Here is a 23,551-nt window from a genome sequence, read left to right as displayed (position 1 = left end):
GTCATCTTGAAACTCATTTCCAGAATCGATAGTGGAGCTTTTACATGACCAATTCAGTTTACGATATCCAGTTCCCCAAAACCAGGTATCATAAACCAATTTGTTCTTGCACGCGTAGTATTGTATTTCCTCATTACTATAGTTAATTTTCAACTATTCGACATTCTTTATAACCGAAAGTTGTGTTACAATAGAGGAATGAAATATAATTAAAGCTGCTACTACAGCAACGATTTTGAGCAACACGATGCCGGTATCAGACGTCATGATACCAAGAAATGGAGGAAGAGAGTAAACTTTTTCGTTAGAAATTCAGTATAAGACCTTACAAAATGTAGAATGTCCAACAATGCAATAATTCGCTTCTGTTAAAAGTCATCCTGGAATAACTTGCAATGAAAAGCTTGATGAACTGTCACAGGAAGCAATAAATAATGCATAATTTCTTGTCCAGCAGATGGAACATCTCGGTCTTAATTCCAGAGATGTGGTAATGGATTTGAAAGAAATATTTTTAATGCTGGACATCAGCAAAACATGTCAATTAATATTCTGGATTTAGGCGTTTCTAACACCAATCAAAGACATGCATTTGGCATTTCTCAGGACTCTTGCCACCCTGAGCAGCAAAAGAATGCTTTTTTTTTTTTTTTTTTTTTTTTTCAAGCAATGATCAGCGGATTACGTAAATTACTTTTTAATGATACAGAAACCGGCCGTTGTGGCCGAAGCGGTTCTCGGTGCTTCAGTCCGGAACCGCGCTGCTGCCATGGTCGCAGGTTATAATCCTGCCTCGGGCATGGATGTGTGTGATGTCCTTAGGTTAGTTAAGTTTAAGTAGTTCTAAGTCTCTGGGACTGATGACCTCAGATGTTAAGTCCCATGGTGCTCAGAGCCACTTGAACCATTTGATACAGAAACTAATAAAGAACTGAATATAGTGTGCCAAATTGCCTCCAAAAACGGCTGTCATGCCTATACAGTTGACAAGATATATAATTCTAAACTTGAATTTCTTCAAAACAGAGGCAACGTAGCTAGCGACGATGTGGCAGAAAAGATAAAGTTAATCCTGTTTCCCTTTTATGGAAACGTTTCTTATAAACTCAGTTCATTGCTTTGCAGACTGACTTAGAATTGCCTTCAAACACGGTAACATACTAGGTTAGCTACTTGCACACAACATCAAAACTAGAATCAACAAACATACTAGTGCAGGCATTTATAAAATCTGCAACACTGACTGCGACGCCCTCTATACTGACCAAATAGGCAGAAGCTTTAAAATAGGTTCAAAGAGCAAACAGAAGTGAGGAGGAATAATGCAGAAGCCAGATCTATATTTGTTTCTCAATTAATTTCAAAAATGCTTCAAATGGCTCTAAGCACTACGGGACTTAACATCTGAGGTCATCAGTCCCCTAGACTAAAAACTACTTAAGCCTAACTAACCTAAGGACATCACACACATCCATGCCCGAGACAGGGTTCTAAGCTGCAACCGTAGCAGCAGTACGGTTCCGGACTAATTTCAAAACGACACAGTGTCACTACTACTGCCATAACTTCACAATTTTACATATAGCAGAGAAAGGTACCCATATGGCCTTTTTTGAGAAAGGTGAAGTGTACAGTCACGTGCACCACAATATAAGTGATGTTCTTGGCGAAAAAAAAAACGCTTGAAAAACATTGTTTGCTTAGATGCCTTTCATAATGTGTTTGATGTATTGAAATGTAATTAATTTTAACGCTGCTCCGTTTAGTACACTAGGCTCAGTTATTCTAAACAGCAGACCATGCTCAGTTCCCTATGGCTACATGTCAAATTAACATCGTGTTTGCCGGCCAGGGTGGCCGAGCGGTTCTAGGCGCTACAGTCTGGAACCGCACGACCGCTACGGTCGCAGGTTCGAATCCTGCCTCGGGCATGGATGTGTGTGACGTCCTTAGGTTAGTTAGGTTTAAGTAGTTCTAAGTTCTAGAGGACTGATGACCTCAGAAGTTTAGTCCCATAGTGCTCAGAGCCGTTTTGAACATCGTGTTTGCATGCAAAGATATCTTTTGCTGATTCCTTTCGTTTACTATCGTTGGTTCACAAATCGACTTTTCGTTCATCATAGGGTTTCTGATCGTCGTCTGCTTTGCTTTCTCGTTTCATAGTAATACTTTTTGCCAACTTTTTTGTTATGTATCCATGTCAGTCATTTAATTCAAATTTGTTTTGTATTTTATTTAACTGTGAAAGCATTTTATCAGCTTTAATCTCAGGACTTGCTTCTGCCTACTTACCTACCTGCCCCTCTGAGCGCTACTTGTAACTTGCCTCTCCTCTATTTAAACTCCAGGACTGGCACGGCTCAGCACTTGTCCTCTGCCCTCTCAGGACACCTGACAATTAATTTCAAGACACGTATGTTGATTTCCTAGATCGTAACCGATTGCTTACAATCATTATGTTGTTATAGTGTTTTTATGATGTAGACAAGTTGTCTTTCAACTTACATCCATTTTAATAACACAGGAGTTCACACTACATTATATTTATTTGTTTTATGAAGTATGCGGACGAACTGTCGTGAACATTTATAAAAGCAATAAAGCAATTATGATTTTAATTGTTGTTGACGAAGCCTACCATTTGACCAATTCTGTTGTACTCTGTTGTTTGATACTATGTCGATGATAACAGATAAAGGCCTTGGCGGATGAAACCGATCGTGATTTTGAATAAACAGAAAAGTGCAACTGTTTCGGACATTTTCTTCTGAATAACTAATCAGTTACAGCTAAATCTGAAGCTTCCACACAAATAATTTTATGGTCGTCTGGCGTGAAGAATTGTGTATGAATGGCGAGAAGAATGAATACACCAGAAGTCAATAGGGCGATTTCTTACGCTACTGTGAGAACTACTTCCTCGTTTAAAGGCTGCAACTTCTCAAGGAGAACCAATTCTACTATTTTCATAACGGTATGAGTCATAAAAATTTCTTTCTTCATTCCTTGAACGCTTCACTACAATCAAGACGGTTTTACCAGCGGCCACTGATGTGGCCCGTTAAGATCATAGACCAGAATCTAGAAACTTCGTGACTTTTTTTCCTGGTTAAAGACAGCTAGATTAGCTAATTGAGTAGACTAGTAATAAAATTTTTTGAGTGAGTGAGCGCGACCAAGCCTTATAATCAAAATTATATTCTCACTGTGTACCTGAAACAAGGTACATCTGTCCAAACTTTTATTCATTATGTTTTCTCCTTAAAGCAGATGTTTCGAGTAGTAGATCTGATGCTAAATTATTTAGAATTGAGAGATGATATGAGTATTTGATATACAAGTAAACGATTAAATACTGCTCATTAAACTGCTCATTAGTGGCTCTGAGCACTATGGGACTTAACATCTATGGTCATCAGTCCCCTAGAACTTAGAACTACTTAAACCTAACTAACCTAAGGACATCACACAACACCCAGCCATCACGAGGCAGAGAAAATCCCTGACCCCGCCGGGAATCGAACCCGGGAACCCGGGTGTGGGATGCGAGAACGCTACCGCACGACCACGAGATGCGGGCTGCTCATTAGTATTACCTGTTGTGTAGCGTAACGCGCAGCACGCTAATGTGCGAGTCAGGGAAGTGAGTAAGTCCTGTATCGGAACCACGAGGCGTATTAACGTACAGAGGCTCGTACACCGTCCAGCATGAGTGTGATTTTTAGACAGTTTTCCACCTTCATTTAGGCAAGTGCTGGGCTGGTCCCAAACTTTCACCACAAAGGATACGATACGCAATCATTTAAAATACGATGCCATACAGAAAAATGTTTACGATTGACAAACCGATGGCGCAAGAACTTTCCTCGCTCAAGTAACATTGACAACTGTGGAGTCAGGAAGAGCATCTGGCCAAACTGTTACATAAAAATAATAACTTAAATAACTGCTAAATCCGGAAAAAGGGGACCCCGTATTATACGCCACAAACGCTTAACAAATGAAAGAAAGTTTCAATTGCCCATGAATTTCGGGAAGCTCAAACAAATGTTCAAATGTGTGTGGATTCCTAAGGGACCAAACTGCTGTGATCATCGGTCCCTAGACTTACACACTACTTAAACTAACTTAAGAACAAAACACATACCCATGCCCGAGGGAGGACTCAAACCTCTGTCGAGAGGGAACGCGAAGTCCGTAAAAAAAAAAAAAAAAAAATGCAAGTCTTTCGATTTGACGCCACTTAGGTGACTTGCGCGTCGGCGGGGATGAAATGATGATGATGAGGACATCACAACACTCAGTCCCTGAGCGGAAAAAAATCACCGACCCAGCCGGGAATCGAACCCGGGCCCTTGGAATTGACATTCTGTCGCGCTGACCACTCAGCTACCGGGGGCGAACGTGCAGTCCGTGATGTGGCGCCATAAACCGCACGGCTGCTCCGCGCGGAAAGCAGGAAGTCCCAGTAGGAATAGTCAGTATTCAGGGATATGATACAAACTATCATTCGAAGCAAAAAAGTCAAGTAACCATGGGCTCTAAAACGCGTACCTTAAGAGCTATGACCACGACTTCGGCAGAAAAGATATATTTCCCATTAGTGTAGATGATCAAGTGCTTATAGCTCTTAAGGTAATCATTTGAAAGTCCATGTTTACCAGATATTTTTGCTTCGAATAATCATTCCTGTCATAACCCTGAATACCGACCATTCCTCCTGGGACACCCGATGTTTCTATGCTAATGAAAGTTATCGTAATTAATGCATCAAAATTTGAAAATAATGACAAGTTTCGCAGCTACAAGACGTGAAGAAAGAATTACCTCAATTACTCCAGCCTTAAGCTGTCAGTGGTTCTTCGGTTATTTCGCCAAAAATATACGAGGGCTTGCTGAAAAGTAATGCCTCCTAATTTTTATGAGAAAAATTTTACATACAAACGTTAGTAGCATTCTGAATCTTTATTATTCATATCTATGTATTTGCAGCCCTCTGCCGCGTGTAACATGGCGGTGTGTAACATAACTGCGTCGTTGCGTGTCGAGTTTCGAATTCCGAGAGTTCGTCCACGCATGGAGCAAGCCATCCTTCAGCGTGACAATGTCAGACTACACATGAACGCTGCGACATCTGCAACAATTCGACGTTTTGGGTTGACTGCCATCAATCATCCTCGATACAGTCCCGACTGGGTCCCATCTAATTTTCATGTTTTTCCAGAACTTATAGAACGCATTCGAGAACTTCACTTTAATAATGATGAAGCGTTACAAACATATTTGTGGGTGTGGCTCTATTAATAAAGTCTAACATGCGTCAGTGACGGTATCATCAAAATGGTCTCTCGTTGACAGAAATGTGTTCATCGTCAAGGTGACTATGGTGAGAAATAACCATACGTAGTCCAGTATGCTAACGATTGCGTCACTTCACTCGATGAGATCTAACAAAATACAACGTGACAATCAAAACGAATCTCTGAGAATCATGGTAGGGTCCTTCACCCAGAACAAGACTAAATAGTGTTTTTGCTAGTTAAGAGAAATGCACAGTGTGGAACAAACTTACGAATGAGCATATCTTACAATGATTTCAAAATTATCCGGCTTCGATTCATGGTACTATTAAGCATCAACATAGAGATAGTTATATGAACATCCACATTTCGTGCTATCATCTTATGAGCAGCAGGAAGCGCAACACAAGTGGTGTCCATAATAAATGGTCTCCGACAGGAAGTGGACAGCTACCGGCTTGAAAGTTATCCGCATAATACCTCTGATCTTTTTATAGTCACTAAGTGTGTAAGCAATTTGTGTCAGATGACACCACAATGAAAGTATGTTATTCCTACTATCAGTAAGTTCATTGCTCAGAGCCGACAGTCGGCGGGAGACATCAGTAGAAAGGCGCATAATAACCAGTCTGTCTGATACGCTATAAAATTCATATCGCGTGATTGAGATTCTTTATTCATTCTTACTCAGCAGCAGCTTGTGGTTTCTGATGTCACATGAAGCTTGTATGCACACGAGTACGATCAAAATGTTGGTGAGCGGCGGTTTACTCCTTGCTAATTGTAAACTGATAGTTTGGTAAAGTGGTAAAGTGATCAGTTCCCTCCAGAAGACAAAACTGAGGTCATTCAGTTCAAATTTGACAATGAAAAAGAACTGTGGCCAAAGCTCAAACGATTTATAATCCGATTTCATTACGAATTTTTGTTTTGTTCTAAATCCAGTCATGCTTCACAAAAATCTTTCCAACCTGGTAATTAATTTCTGTCAGCTATGATCACCAGCAGACCTAAAAAATAAGATGATAGCTTGATGTAAAATGTCGCCAAATTACATAAAATATAGAATTAGAAATCATTGTATGACAGCATTTCCGTACCTGAGTGAATATAGTACATTACATAATCCGTGTCATTGAAGACACAGATGGTACAGTCACATTAATCTTCCACTCTTCGTCACAAAATGTAAAAAATTTTCCGAAAACCAGGGCAACCATTACGGCAGTTATATCGACAGTTTAAAGTGTGCTATACTGCCGTGCAGCGAAGAGTGACGTGCTTTCACTATGACACGCTACATGTCGCTGCCACACGTCAGTTCACATTACTTCAAATAAATACTCCATTTAATTAATATTACCAAATATTTCCCACATAATTTAGTGCATATAAATCAGAAAACGCGGATTACTGTGCTTATATGTTATGTAATAAAATTTAGTAGGGAAAGAAGCTTTAGAAGCTTTATTAAAAATACCAGCTGCGTTACAGGAATACATAGCGTCATTATGTAACGCAATCGATCGGTGATACAAAACTCAAGCTTTCTAATGAAACAGACCATCAGAATCCTTCCTCCAAGCGTCCACGTTGCGCCCATTCAATCCATCTGCCAAACTTGATCCTATACACTGGATCTCAGCCATATGTATAGAAACCAATAAATGTCACTCAGCGCTAGTGTCCCACGGTGTGGAGCATCATAGGCAGGACCCTCAAACCAGATTGGGATTTTGACGACCTGCCACGTAAATCGTACAGAACTGGCGGAACAAAACATTTCAGACACACTTTCGTTCAGATTCGACACGAAAAGGCCTCAAGAGGTGACACAGAAGGCGCCAAATAATCCACCCCTTTCTTTAGGGCGTCCATTAAAACACATTTCACGTTAGAAAACGACAGTTTTCAGTGCCATGTGCAACAGAACATTGGTCTTGACATCCTTTGACATTGATGACATCCTCCAGAAGATTCAATCCATCACTAAGGACATCATGGAGTTGCAACCCCCTCGAACGAGATGTGACTAATTTGGAGAGTAGAGCGACCGCAATTCTTTTCTGATATACAGAGTGGAACTACTAGGAACCGTTCAAAGCTGAAGGAGCAAAGTGTGTATACGGTTTTTCAGGCCACCTATTTCGCGCCTTCCTATGGTATTATATCGACACGTTCATCAATAAAATTGCAAAGGATCCTTCTAAAACCCTCCTCAGCTTGGCAGTACCCATGGCGCCACCCGCTCACCTTCGATTAGCGCTTTAAAAAGTCCCTGTACAGACATATGAACTCAGCGACGACTACTTGCCGCCGGGATATGCAACACTTTTGACATCTCAGAGTTTACATCCAGCCAGCAGCCGGAAACGCAGCGATATAGCGACACTCAGCCGAGGTTGTGTCGATAGGTCTCACTATCCCCCTGGCACATAATCGTCGGTGAATGCATATCTCTATACAGGGACATTTATCAAATGTCTGTCAATGTTGCGTAAGTGGGACCATTTGCTCTTTTGCTTATGTGCCAGTGAACGTTGCACTGCTCCGTGACCATGCCACAGGAAGGCACGAAACAGGACGGTCGAAAACGAATGAACACCCACTACTGCTTCGGATCACGTTTAGATTTCGTGAACGGTTTTTAGCGGGCCCTAGTGGCTCCACCTTGAATACAAGAACAAAAACTGCGGTCGCGCTCCACTCCAAAGGGGTCAGGACATGTCTACATAAATTGTTTCTTAGCGTAAGATCCAATGTAATGTTATTTTTAGCAACGTATTTTATCATAGCCATGCTCGCAGGTTTAGTAAACAAGACACAGTAAGGTTTTATCACTTTATGGTTTTTATATATACTAACAGTTCGAAATGAGTGAAACATGCCCGTTAAGCTGATTATAGAATCTGTAACCTATGACTGCCACAGAAACTAGAGAAGGTTATTTGTTTCATACATGGCAATTAGCGCCAGTATTTTTTTTTTTTCTTAATGCTTGCAGTTTGTATCGCGTCGGGTGAAACTGACCCTTTAAATCGAGCGGATTCACGGAAAGCCTGGGAGCTTCGTGACCATTTCATTCTGTCAACCCGGTAGTCACGCATATGCTGTTTCATCTCAAATCTGCATAAAAGGCGTCATTCGATGTGTTTAGAGCAGCTGGAAACACTGAGAGAAACAATGAAAAAAATGGGGGATACAGTGAGTGTTGTCCTAACGATTATTGATTGTAATATTGACGAGAGGAATCCAGGACAGTTGTAGGACACTTATCTCTTCACGCCAATCCTTCTTCTGTACGATACTTACTGGCTCGTGAAGAATTAAAAATGTTTGAGAAATTCACGATATTGCACCTAGAGTATGCTTCATAGTCCAATCTGACTTAAAAAGCAGGTAAGCTGTCCTATTACATCCTCGTAAAATTTTCCGTTTGTTTAAACTCAATAAAACAGGCATCCCCTTAATGAATAGCGTAGTAACAATCCGATAATTTATTAAAGTGTGTGGGTGGAGTGGCCTGATGTCATATCATTTTTCGTTAAGGAAAGAAACGACTAACTTTCTTTTTTTTAGTTTTTCCATGAATAACGCTATGATAATGGAATTATTCCAGGTGACAAGCACACTGTGATGTGAAATAGACACAAACTAAATCGCCTAGTAGCTAAATGATCTTCTGTGCCCCCAGTAGCTATTTTAGTTACAGACCAGTTTCATTAGTGCCTTTAGAGAACTAGGGTCGAGCTCCCGTTGATAAGATATACAGAAAAAAAGGCAGATCGTGGCTAACATCAGACATGCAGTGCATGCTGTAAGCAACACACAGACGGACGAGCTATGTACGTGTTAACGTTGGCATCACAAAAGAGGTTCTCCCATTGAAGTTAGTACGAATTCTTATCAATACTGTAGTTTGTCAGAATGAACATCTGAAGCCAACACACAAATATTAACAAGATACAATTATAAGTGTTGTAAAGTTTTTTAAGGAGCTCTCCGCAAAGATTTGTCTCGATCTTCCCTTCGATCAGCAATATTTCTGCTCGCGTTTGTCCGGATCCCATTACTATCATGAGAATGTGCAATCGATGGCTTCAGGAGAACCATACCCAAAGCTGTGTATGATCTCAGCTAGTCCACGCGACTAGCGCCAGAAAGGATAGACATATTGTTCGCTCGGCCGCGCAGGATAATACAGTCACGTCAGATACTTTGTGTCAGGAAATGGGCTTGTTTGCACCAAGAAAGGTATCCACACGGACATTCTGACATTGTCTGGACCACCATGGACTGTGAGCATGGCGACCATTTTTGTGAGTTCCCTTGATGTGGCAGCAGAGAGAATTGCACCGCCAGTGGTATGCCCAGTGCCGACGGGAATGACACTACGTCGTCTTTTCAGATGAGCCCCGGTCCTGTGTACAGCACCATAATGGACACATCCATGTATGGAGACTCCGAGGAGAACGAACGTTGGCTGACTGCATTCGTCAATGTCATACGGCTCCAGCACTTCCCCACATGCTATGCGGCGTCAATGGGTACATAATACCTCTCGATCGCGTAGTCAGTAGTTGAGACAGCGGAAGTTACATTTCAGATGTGTTAAGACGGGTAGCCGTACTCTATCTTGCAAGTCTCCATGAAATTATCATTCAACAAGATAACAAAAGACTGCATGTTACCCGTTGTGTCATGACCGATCTCTATAATGTTGCTCTGGCCGTCACATTCTCTCGATCTCGCACTCATTGAAAATATCTGATGATGGGCTACTATGAGACTCGCACAACACCAGTCAGTAGATACGACGACTGATGGATTCTATCTTAGAACTGAGGCACCATAGAATGACGTACAGGTACGTCATCCAAGCCTAGTTCTCTCGGCATCCATTCGAGTTAGAGCCGTTGTGACTGCCAGGGTGGCAGCTTTACGTACTACGGTTCGCTCCCATATAGTCATAAATAATTTAAAAAATTGTGCCGAAACCACAAAATCTGGACTGTGGAACATTGGAAGAAATGCACGAAGTCGGATGACTCTTATTTCACACCGGTTAAAGCTCCTGGCCGGCTTTACGTCCCAAGAGTGCCGTATTGTGCTATTCCATTGGTCTCATGGTTACTCAGCAAGGTCGCATAAGTGCCAACGTTCATATGATCATTTTGGCTAATCATGTCCACCCCATGGCTTACTGTTGGTCCTCCAGTGGAGATGCTCTGTTCCAAGACGACAGGGCCCCTTGTTCACACAACTCACATCGTCCAGGACTAGTTTTGTGAGCACGAGGATGAATTGTCGCATCTCCCCTGGAGACGCGTCACTAGATCATAATATTATTGAACACTCGTGGTTTACATTCAAGAGGAGGGAGCGCGATCGTTAGCCGCCTCCATCATCGTCACCTGCATTTTCAACTATTTTTTAAGAAGAATTATATAAGACTCCCTTGAAAACCATACAGAACCTGTATTTATCCATTTAGAGACTAATCCAAGATATTTTGAATTCCAACGGTTTTCCTACATCGTATTAGGCATGATAAGTGATATGGTTTCGTTGTTTCGTTATAAATGTCTACCCCCTGTACTTGTGAGACATAAACACCCTTTACAGCCACAGAACACACCAGGTGATGGGACGTCAGCAGCGGGCTAGTGTTGCAGCTGACACTCACTGAAGGATACGGCAATCTCCTCCTGCCATCGGAACGCCGCTCTCGGGTCTGCATACGAGAAATCGACGACCTGGGCTAGCAGGCGACTTTTTGCTGTTGTCAGGCACCAGTGCTCGCAGCTAGCCGCCCTAAGATGATATTTGCTGCCAGCTCCCACTGCAAGCTTCACTCCTGTTGCCTCAAAGACGTTGAGAAACGGTCCATTTGAGGCATAGACAATGCGAGTCTCACCTAGGTAGTGCCATACCACGTAATGCGAAATGTGCTTCCTCTGGGTCATGTGAAGGTATCGGTCCATAGTGTGACGATATGTTGACGCGTAATTCTAGGGACTGAGATCAGGACAGGGGGCACAGTGGATGACTCGTAATGGAGTGCTTTGAAGACGATACATGTGCATGGAGGAGGTGGATCTGTGCTTTCGCCTTGAGTGTATAAATGTGCTTCAGAGTCTCTTCCGGGCTTTTTAATTTATTCCTTTACTTTAGACCACCGTAACGCGAATAACAATATGTAGGAGACGATCAGTGCTACCTCAAGTAGATGCTTGACTGAGTATTTGGAACTAGTAATGGCACTGAATAATAAACTGATTGAAATATCTCACCAACTGAGTGACTGAGAGTTGTTTCACAATAATCTATTTTGAAATACACTATCTGATCAAAAGTATCCGGAAATTACTACGTAATGCTAAGTAAAGGCCTAGATGCCACGAGACGCTGAACAGCCTGTATTAAAGCAGCCACGGAGCAGAATTGATCGGCCAGGAGAGCTCGTTGACCCCTAAAGGACTAGTCATTGGATGTCACCTGAGCGACAAATCCATCAGGGACATTTCAACCCTTCTAGAAATGTTCATTTTTGTTATTAGATTACAAGGGTGCAAACTATTCGTTCCGGTAGGTTATGTCACGAATGGAGAGAAAGAAAGAAAGGATTTAGAAGACATTGTGAGACCGTCCACTCCTGCTTTCATAGTCTCGTATTTTGTCGCAAATGTATGATAGATAGTGCAGCCCAAGCAAAGGCTGACGGAATATTTGCGGTATGGATGATAGCACACAAGGACTCTCAGTGCACGAACGGCTGAAGGAGAGAGTGAACTGGGTCAGCGACAATACCGACCAGGAAGAATCAGCTTCTGACGAGAGCTCTCCCTGCGCTGAATAAAGCCTTGAAGTGTCTAGAAGTGGCGTCGTGAAACAACAAAGGAAGACACCTCCCCCGACGGTGGGGGATGTCGAGAGAAGTGGCACTTTGTTCGTTGCCCAAGGCTGTGTATATTCTATTCTTATTAATTTACATTCAGTGTAGCGACTGACTTGTTCAACCTAAATATTATTGATGAGGGTTCCACAAGCAGTAACAGTGAAGGATAATGTAAGTATATTACTCAAAAACATTCATATAAACAGTTCATGTAACACGCAAAGATGTTAACAGAGAAGACCATATGGAAAAATGGAAGTTAGTAATGCATCTTTCATTCACAGTCAGACATTACAGTTATTAACTTAGTATTAAGAAAACAGTCTTAATCGCGTATTTTATTTATTTAGTGCCGACCGGTTTCAGCCCATCGGAGGTGCCATCTTCAGGGCAAACTTATGGTCGACTGCAGGTGGCGTCATGTCTACCAAGGTGTGCCACACCTTTGTAGACGTAACTTCACCAGCAGTCGACCATAAGTTTGCCCTGAAGATGGCACCTGCGATGGGCTGAAACCGGTCGGCACTAAATAAATAAAAAACGCGATTAAGACTGTTTTCTTAATACTAAATTTTTTTTTAGTTGTCAAACTGTACATTATGCTGAGAGAAGTATCAGCTACGTCCATTATTTCCCCACTAAATATTGTCTTGTAGTTATTGTGGAATGTAAAGCTAGAGTTTGTTTAATGTTGCGTCGATACTCATCTCACTGAAGACTGAAAACAAGCACGAAAACAGTAACGAACTTCGAGGTGTATCACAAATTAGCGAACCTGAAATCTTGACTAATACGCGTTTCCAGAGCATGCAGCTGTCTTCTCTTATTCCTTACGACGTTATATAACCTAATATCAAAATATTTATCTCTAACTTGTTGTAATAAAGAAACCCAATAACATGAACTTCAGAAGTCACTGATTATCTATTCTTTAATGTAACTTTGTACAAACAGAGATGTTGAGGGAAAATAGCAACGTCAGTAGTAAAAGCATTCTCATTTTCAAGAGCTCTTGCAAGAGATCGCTGTTATGAAGGGATCAGTTAGTTTCCTTTTTCCATTTTAAATCACCGCTTATCTTGCGAAGGGTTCTGTGTAATGCAGTGGAAACCTAGTAGCAGCATTCGGCCGATTGAAAGCCAATACAGGAAGACATAAATGTTTATTTTCATACCAATGTCTTACTAGATCTCTCACAATATGTTGTTATTTTAAATTGCTGTGCAGATCCTTACTGACATGATACAGACTTCACAGTTGTCTGTCGCCCTTGTAGGTACTAAGAGCTCCGAAGCAAATCGAAAAAGTCTTGCTCACGGGTTATATCACTAATGAATCTTCAACACTGTTTCTTTAGTATCATCAACACGATATTGTACCGATGATCAATGCATTTATAAATAACAGCTTATTCAGTCTCAGTCCCTTAATGGGAGTAGATTAAGAGATGAAGCAAAAATTTGATAAAGAGATGAAACAAAAATTATGACAAGTGCAGAACTTGTATTGTCTAAGCAATCTTTCTTCTTGTACACAATCCTTGATCTGCACCGAGGGCAATGAACATGTATGTTTTATAAAGTGGGCAGGCGAAATAAAAATAGACTTTTAAATAATTAACACTGTCCACGTAAGCATACTGTCACAAAAATCATCAGTGAAATAGCAGCCTTAGCAGTTTTTTAGAAACTGTAACCACACAACCAGCAGCGAGTAGCTGCGTAAAACTGAAGTATCGTCTCGTTATTCCATAGAGAATACATGGAATCTTGTGTTGCCGTTTGGGATAGCGACTGACACACACAATTCGCATTTAACCTAATATTTTGAGGAGTGTGCAAAGTAAATACGTAGGCGTACTGAAAGCGATATAATGACGTAACATCACAAACAGAAGAATATATTAATTTAAGAATCGGAATTCGCACTATTCCACAAGCTTAATGTATACTTTTGACGGATTTGCAGAAGCAACGTAGCACTGAGAACTGATATCATGCAAAAATTCGGCAAAACGAGACGTATAAATACTGGCGCTATTATGACGAGATGTTTTTACATTCACGTGGAGCGGAGTGGAGGGACAAGAGGACGCAGCTGGTTAGTTCTAGGAGTAATTCCCCTGAAAGCCACCGCCACAACCTCAAGCACTTATAACTCCAGCCTTGTCGTATTTTTAATCCGATTATTTTTTTTCACATCTCTCACTCCAAACAAATTGAAGCATATAAAAGGGATCGATTTGATGTATTTCGCTATTGCTTTTATAGCCTTCAGTGCACACGGAAGTCATCTGCCAACACCAGCAATATGATAGATACCACACACGCTGGCTGACAAAAAACGTAAACCGATAAAGCGCCCTGATTATACGGTGGGATATCAATGTAATTTCATGCACACACACACCATCAGCACGTATGTAAATGAACAGAGTTGCAATCGTCTGTGACAGACAGAACAGCAACCAGTGTGCACTAGTGTTGTTCCTGGGCCGGCCGCTGTGACCGAGCGGTTCTAGGAACGTCAGTCCGGAACTACACGGCTGCTACGGTCGCAGGTTCGAATCCTGCCTCGGGCATGGATGTGTGTGATGTCCTTAGGTTAGTTAGGTTTAAGTAGTTCTAAGTCTAGGGGACTGATGACCTTAGATGTTGAGTCCCATAGTGCTTAGAGCCAATTGAAGCACTTGTTGTTCCTGTACAGTGTTATTACCAAGCCGGGTAGCATATGTAAAAGGCGTGAACCGCATCAGACTGTGAAGGACATGCAGATTCTGCGTACTCGTGTGAGACAGCGTAAGCAGCAACTGACAGAGTTGTAAAAGGATCTCATTCTACAGGTGTCGGACACAAATATAGAAACGACGCAAGAAGTGAGTGCTTGAACATAAATGCAGATGTTACCGGAGCCATAAGGCTGCTCTGCAGTATTTAACCCCGAACGGCAACTGTGCAGTGTCCTCAATACGTTACAAGTGTCCGTCGTGGTCAGAGCAGTTTTCTGCGTGGTTTTGCATTATTTCAGTGCTAAGTGGCTTCGAACGAAGGCAAATTCTTCGTGTTCGTATGGTAGCTTCTTCTGTAGCTAAGGTGGTCGAAGTGTTTGGTGTCTCAGAAGGAACTGTATTTGTACAACATACATTGAAAGCGGAGAAGCATCATCCGCTAAGTCACAATGCGGACGAAAGTGTGTGTCGAGTAATCGTTACAGACGGTCACCGAAGAGGATTGTGAGGAAAATCAGAGGACGACAGCTGCAGAACTCACTGAATTATTGAATATCGCAGTCGTAAACCCTGTCAGCACCGAAAGAACGCGAAGAGAGCTCCATATGCTGGACTTTCAAAACCACACATCAGTTACGCAAATGCCCGTAACAAGAAAACGTAGTTACTAAGCCATGAAATTTGGACTGTGGATAATGGAAATATGTCATTTGGTCAGATGTGTCTTGTTGTACACTAATTACAAGTTCTGGCTGAGTTTGCGTCCCAAGAGTGAAACATGGCGGCGGTTTGCTGATAATTTCGGCAGGCATATCGTGGTACTTATTGAGCCCCATGGTTAGTCCCCAAGGCCGCATTATTACCAAAGATTAAGTGACATTTTTGGCTGATGGGGTCCAGCCCATGGTATAATGTTTGTGCCTCGACGGTGAAGACAACAAGGACCCTTGTTCACACAGCTCGCATCCAGGACTGGTTTTTTGAACTCGAGGATGAATTGTCCCGTGTCCCCTGAACACCACAATCACAAGATCTCAATATTAGTGAGCCTTTGTGCTCTGAGGCAACGGTCTTGCCACAGTGGATACACCGGTTCCCGTCAGATCACCGAAGTTAAGAGCTGTCGGGCGTGGACGGAACTTGGATGGGTGACCACCCGGGCCGCCATGGGCTGTTGCCATTTTTCGGGGTGCACTCAGCCTCGTGATACCAACTGAGTAGCTACTCGACCGAATAGTAACGGCTCCGGTCAAAGAAAACCATCATAATGACCGGGAGAGTAGCGTGCTGACCACACACCACTCCTATTCGCGTCCTCAGCTGAGGATGATACGGAGGTTGGATGGTCCCGATGGGCCACTTGTGGACTGAAGACGGAGTGCTTTTTTTTGTGCTCTGAGCTAGAGAGATGGGTGCGTGGTCGCTATCCAGCTCCATCATAACGTGTCAGTATTTGGTATAAGATTTTCTTGTAAACCACACAGGGTCTGAATTTATCCATTCTGAGACGACTGGAAGCTGTTTTGAATGCCAAAATCTTTCACACGCCGTATAAGGACTGGTAATGTGCTATTGGGTTTCCACCCCTGCAGATCTCCATTTGGACGACTGGTAATTGCCGATCCAGAGAGTGATGTCGCAATGGCGTCATTCTTTTGCACTGCTACAGAGGGAGGTTTCAGGTACCTTTGACACAAATTTCAAACTCGTGCGTCGCAATGGGAGACAGTTACAGGATTTCGAAAAGTGGCCGCCTCTGTTGGGACCGCGATTCGCGTTGTGGCTACTTCACTACAGACTAGCCTTCCCTCTAGCATGGCAGGTTGCGCGGGCAGCCTACGCGCCAAGGGGAGCGAGTCTGTCAGCAACTAGAGTGTCCTACAGACCTACAGGGGTCGCCAGCATAACGGGAAGTACACTGGCTGTCAGCAGTCACGTGGGATACATAGTACGTAGTATCATATCATTGGTGAAACAAGGATGTAATATGCACTTTTTCATCATTGCAGAGGACGGTTGTATTGAGCCAAATTCCAAACTTCTGTCTCGCAGTGGGAGACTATTATGCTGTTTCAGGGCAGTGATCCTTTAACTAAATTGAGCAGCGTAATTGCCGATAGTCAGTAATTAGTTGTCAGTGCGTATATGAATATGACACGGAACGGGACGGTCAATGCAGTTCCATATTTATCTGAAAATAGTTTGCAAGGGAAGTGATTTACATTCGTGAGCTCCTGGCGAGCCGGGCTGACATCACTACGCGCATCAAGCTGTGACCTCAACCACAAGGATTAAGCGCGAAAGTATTACGTTGTGCGATATATGCTGATTGCGAACATCTTATTGTGATATCCGAAGCTGAACTGAGTGGTTATCGCGAAGGAGGAAATATCGTTATGCTCACGAGAAATGAGTCACTAGACTTGTGCGATACAGCTGTGAGAGACATTATAATGTGTATTTTATTTTAGAATGTGAACTATGCATCCAAATGAAGTAACATTTCAAAACAGAAGTCATGTTCTAGTAGAATTGTGCTACTTTGAATACCAGAGTAGCATCCATTCTCTCTGTGATGAACTGTTGTCTCGTACCTGAAAATTAGAAAATTTCTAGCGCCAGTATTGCCATGGAGTAAAACTCAGCCCGCTATAAAACTATAAGTGCGTACTAAGTCAATGGCAAACAGGATACCGATCAGGCAGGTAGTGGAGGCATTATAATCGGCGGAATGCTTACACGCGATGAAATGGACTCCTGATACGCCTTCCATTTTTTATTCAACGCGAACCATATGGATAACAGGTGTTCTATCTTGTGGGTCTATTCCTTCGCCTACAACACTCCACAAGGCGAAATGTACATTCAGCAAGACGGCGCGTCATCCTCCTACTCTCAGACTGAGTCGGAATGGTTTTAGGAACACCGTACTTCAAACTTCCTGCCATATTAAAACTGTGTGCTGGACCGGGTTTCGAACTCGGGACTTTTGCCTTTCGCTGGCAAGTTCGCAGAATCACTTCTGTGAATTCTGGAAGGTATCAGATGAGGTACTGGAAGATGTAAAGATTTGAAGAGGGGTCGTCACTCTCATTTGGGTAGCGCAATTGGTAGAGCACTTACCCGCGTCAGTTCCTGTCCAGCACAAGGTTTTAACCTGCTAGGAAGTTTCATATCAGCGCTTGCTCCGCTGCAGAGTGAGAAACTCATTCTGGGAAGGAGGTACTTCAGTGGACATACTTGTTCACCTTCTCTCGCTAGCACTGGGAACATGTGGGACACTTTAGACGCAGGCGGTTCAGCGGTCATTAAGCAAGTGGCTCCTCCATGCTAACTATGGTGGCATATTCTGCATTGTCAAGTAGCTGCCTATAATTAAACTGCTTATTACACTGCTGACCTCTATTACAAGCCAAATAGCACTATATTAACTATATCCCTGTCACAGTCAACGACTGTGATTCAGTTTTCAAATCATTATTGAGACTCATTCTATACAGGATCAGACATAAACAGGGCTTTTCAAAAACTTAAAGTGACTGTAACTAGTTATAACATTTTTATAACGCTCACTCGAATTGTCAGAATCAGCGTTATTTTATTCCAAGCTGAACCGTATCACCTCTGCGAACCGCTCCGTATTGAACAGCTGAGAGACGCTGCCACTCCCTTGCCAGCCGTGTGCAACACAATCGTGCCGCTCTCTATTATTGCTAGTCAGAGATATATCACTGATCAGTTATGTAAATGAAAGAAAAAAACCAAGAAGCTATTTAAAAACGCCCACAAACTCGACTTTTAGGGATCTGAAACCTCACATCCTCATGATTATGTTGTCATTAGCAATTTTATCGCTGTGCTGGCTTTCACTGTACAGTTTCAGTAGAATGAATCATGAAGCGATGTTTATGAAGATCGTATCACGCAAATACCCCTGCAGAAACACAAAAGCAGTAGAAAATGCTGCGAATTTAGTTTCTCATTGAAAGCTGCGGCTTGGTTGAGACGTTCTAGGAAGAGTAAATTTCGATTTTTAGCTTTGAAAATATTTCTCAAAATTAAAAGGGATAATCAAATTAAAACCGAACACCATTCACAACGGGAGCATGGAAAGGGTCTTTTGAAAAGTAGTCACCACAGGCGGTAAGACATTTACCCTACTGGGAGACAAAACGCTCATTGCCTGTTTCGCAGAACCCTGTGGACTGGGTTCCACAACTGCACCCATTCTACACTTCTTCGTCCTACGGAAAAAGACGTCCTCACATATCTATGAAGATAGTAACTGTTCTAGAAAGAACAGATACCATTGATGACCGTGCAGCTTCTCTAGAATAAATGATAATTAATTGAAACCCTCAACTGCCGAAAGGTGTTGTTGACATACCTTGATGGGGACAGCTGATGTAGATTGTGAGCAGTTGGGAATGTGCGCCTCACGGGAAGCGTGCAAGGAAGAAGTCCCTGCAGTCGCGCTATTCATCTATGTCCTCGGTGGCTCAGATGGATAGAGCGTCTGCCATGTAACCAGGAGATCCCGGGTTCGAGTCGCGGTCGGGGCACACATTTTATGCTGTCCCCATCAAGGTATGTCAACAACACCTGTCGGCAGCTGAGGGTTTAAATTAATTATCATTTATGCCTCACATATCTTTTTTCAGATGGCCAACGATGTGAAGAGCACAAAGTGCAATTTCCGGCTGTGCAGAGGATGTTGCAGTGTTTCCCAACCAAACCGCTGAAGAGTAGCCTTCAATGAGGGGGCGGGAGCTATAGTGCAACAAGATGATTCCATCTAACAGCCTTCCGACAGTCCGAGGTCAAACGGCAATGCCATCAGTGGAAACATCCCACATCTCCCACGCGACAGAAAACCAAAACTGTTCACAAAAGTGCGGGTAAAGGCCATGATGACCTTCTTTGAGTGCAGTAGTCCTGTGCTCGTCGAGTTTCTCGAGTGTGGAACCACAGACAATGCGCAGCGCTATGTAGACACTTTGCTGGAAATGCGACGTGCAAGGTCAAAACGCCCAGGTACGCTATCGGATGGGATCATCCTGTTAGACGATAACGCTTTCACAATATATATAAATGACCTAGTAGATAATGTCGGAAGTTCCATGCGGCTTTTCGCGGATGATGTTGTAGTATAGAGAGAAGTTGCAACATTAGAAAACTGTAGCGAAATGCAGGAAGATCTGCAGCGGACAGGCACTTGGTGCAGGGAGTGGCAACTGTCCCTTAACATAGACAAATGTAATGTATTGCGAATACATAGAAAGAAGAATCTTTTATTATATGATTATATGATAGCGGAACAAACACTGGTAGCAGTTACTTCTGTAAAATATCTGGGAGTATGCGTGCGGAACGATTTGAAGTGGAATGATCATATAAAATTAATTGTTGGTAAGGCGGGTACCAGGTTGAGATTCATTGGGAGAGTCCTTAGAAAATGTAGTCCATCAACAAAGGAGGTGGCTTACAAAACACTCGTTCGACCTGTACTTGAGTATTGCTCATCAATGTGGGATCCGTACCAGATCATGTTGACGAAGGAGATAGAGAAGATCCAAAGAAGAGCGGAGCGTTTCGTCACAGGGTTATTTGGTAAGCGTGATAGCGTTACGGAGATGTTTAGCAAACTCAAGTGGCAGACTCTCCAAGAGAGGCGCTCTGCATTGCGGTGTAGCTTGCTGTCCAGGTTTCGAGAGGGTGCGTTTCTGGATGAGGTATCGAATATATTTCTTCCCCCTACTTATACCTCCCGAGGAGATCACGAACGTAAAATTAGAGAGATTCGAGCACGCACGGAGGCTTTCCAGCAGTCGTTCTTCCCGCGAACCATACGCGACTGGAACGGAAAAGGGAGGTAATGAGAGTGGCACGTAAAGTGCCCTCCGCCACACACCGTTGGGTGGCTTGCGGAGTATAAATGTAGATGTAGATGTAGAACGCCCGTCCCTACACTGCCAATCGCACAAAGGCTACGCTTCAGCGATTTATTTGGGAAGCACTGCAACATTCTCCATACAGCCCGACTGTTTTGCCGTGTGTTTTTCACGTCTTTGGCGACCTAAAGAAAGACATTCGTGGACGTCGGTTTCATTTGGATGAGGGAGTGCAAGAATGGGTACGGTTGTAGGTCAGTCAGTGGCCGACCGCGCTCTACGGAAGTGATCATCTCGTCTCCCAGTGGGATAATTGTCTTAACGAATGTAGTGATTACTTTTGAATGGATCCATTCCTTGGCCCCGTTGTTATGGGAGTTCGGTTTTCGTTTGACTGCCCCTCATATTACTCAGACCTTAATTGCGCTCCTGTTGTATGACGTTTTCATCTGGAGGGCAGCACTCACCCGTGTCCAATAGTTTGCTCGGATTTCTATTACAGCCACGTGTCCGGCAACGCTCTGTTACAATTTCTTATTGCTCCGCGGAAGGTATTTCATTTCCTCCTAGCGGGCAATATCAAGAGCCGGCATTGCCACTGTGCCACCTACTCTCAAGATCCCTGCAGTTTCCGTTAGTGGGTGGAGGGCCAATGTTTGCACTGCTCAGTTTCGCCACTTGTTATAACTCATATCTGATATTTAGTTTCGCTTATTGACTTCATATCTTATTTGTAAGAGGTTAGAAAATTAACCTGGCACGGGCCAGCTCTATTCTGCCCACCTTGTACTCACTAACTAGATTGCATTTTTGTTCTATATTTACAACCACGTGTTTTTTTACATTCTACTTAGCTCTACACCAACTTTATTGTTCTAGTGCACTAAATACTCCAGTCTACTGCAGCAGTTAATCACAGTCCACCATCATGGATTTCTAGCAGGTTTGTATTGGCGTTTAGCTGAGATTCTGTTTTCTTTGTTCACTGGATGGAATGGTGAGCAGAATAACTCTACGATTCTTTTCTTCGACCAGGTCCAGTTAAATACTGAAAGAAACCAGCATAAGCCTGAGTCTGAGGTAATATTCCGAACTCATGGTCGCAAGCTACTGTCGTAATGCTTGTAACAGCTGGAACACAATGAAGCTCGTACGGCAAACGAGAGCGTGCTGAAAAGGACACTAAAGATTTCCAAGTTTTCCTTTATTCCCTTAATGAGTAGACAAAGACTTGGAAATCTTACACGTAGCAAAGAGAGGGGAGAAACTCGAATTGCTGGAAGAATTGGAGATCGCCATTCATGGAAAGAAACCTGGCAATGTTGTGAATCTGCAAGGTGACAACAACGGAATGAGATTTTTTAATGCCTCTCTAGAATAGTTTTAAGGCAGATGCATAATTATAAATCTGCAATCCCTCTTTGACAAAGTAGCCAGAAGCTGACGACTGTAGACTTAAGAAAATGTAGGCGACCAATAATACAGCAGTGTGGTTGAGCCAAGAGCTGTGCTTACGCAGTGACACCGCGAACATATCACTTCACAACAGCACCCGGAGCTCTGCATAAGGATAAAATTAGGCCGGCCGCTGTGATTGAGCTGTTCTAGGCGCTTCAGCCCAGAACCACGGTGGTACTATGGTCACAGGTTCGAATCCTGCCTCGGGCATGGATGTGTGTGATGTCCTTAGGTTAGTTAGGTTTCAGTAGTTCTAAGTCTAGGGGACTGATGACCACAGATGTTAAGTCCCATAGTGCTCAGAGCCATTTGAAGGATCAAATCGACGGCATTAGATCCCACAGCAGATCACCGGGACCCGGCATAATGAAGTGTGCGGTGTGACATGGGATGATCACTGACAGAGATCCTGAATTTTAATGTAAGACGAGAACCTATTGTTCACTGTGTTTTTATTTAATTACATTTTGTGAATGCCGCACTTATGTTGGTACACTTCTTAGTATTTTAGCCCCATGAACTAAGTTTTACAACTTCATCATGAGAGCACTGTCTCTAGAAACGCGGTATTGAGTTATGTGCAGGACAAAAATTACGGTCGAATGCTACCAATTATTACTGTAATGTTCCTAAATTGTTGTACAATAACGGTACCTTTACCCAATTTCTTATTCCACGACATTTTTATGTAATAATTCATAATTAAAGCACCAATATTTAGTATTTTTAAGATATTTGCAGCTAAACTTACTCCTAAGCATCTGCAAGCGATATTTCTACGAAGTGAGGTGGCACCTAGCCGGATTTCTGCATTCCTGACGTATGACAATTTCTCCTGGTAGCATGCTTAATAGCTGCACCAGCAGCATCCTACTCTTACTGAACGTGCAGAACGACAGCATGAAAGACAGATGAACGCTAGAACTCTCCAATATTACTGGCAATAATCAGTGACTACATAACCGCCCTCATCTGTTTCACTGTCATCGTCCAATTGTTGTAGGGTAGGTTCAATTACCAGTCCCAGAAAAATTGAGTTATTTGTTATCTTGCAAAGGGTAAGCTAACATCTGACCGAATGTTCACCTTTGACAGTAGACTACTTAAGAAGAGCCCTGAATGTCAAAATAAAGAAAAGAATTTATTGTCGTATCAATGCAATTACCTACAAAGGTGTTGAGAATGGTAAAACTGAGTGATACGAAACACAGATTGTTGGAAAATCTATTCTATTGACCATATTTGGCACTCCCTGAAGAAACGTGCGGATGGAAAA

General features: G+C 42.7%; 1 protein-coding gene and 1 pseudogene across 1 annotated transcript in view; both read left to right on the top strand.

Moving 5' to 3' along the window:
* The window catches only part of LOC124555971 (protein tipE), a 522,740-nt gene that overhangs the window by 50,289 nt on the left and 448,900 nt on the right, over positions 1–23,551 (top strand). The gene's annotated exons all lie outside the window — the stretch shown is intronic.
* Positions 15,989–16,106, top strand: LOC124557046 (annotated as a pseudogene).

This window comes from Schistocerca americana, chromosome X, assembly GCF_021461395.2.
Source record: "Schistocerca americana isolate TAMUIC-IGC-003095 chromosome X, iqSchAmer2.1, whole genome shotgun sequence".
Lineage (NCBI taxonomy): Eukaryota > Metazoa > Arthropoda > Insecta > Orthoptera > Acrididae > Schistocerca > Schistocerca americana.
This window is presented reverse-complemented; position numbering and strand designations above follow the sequence as displayed.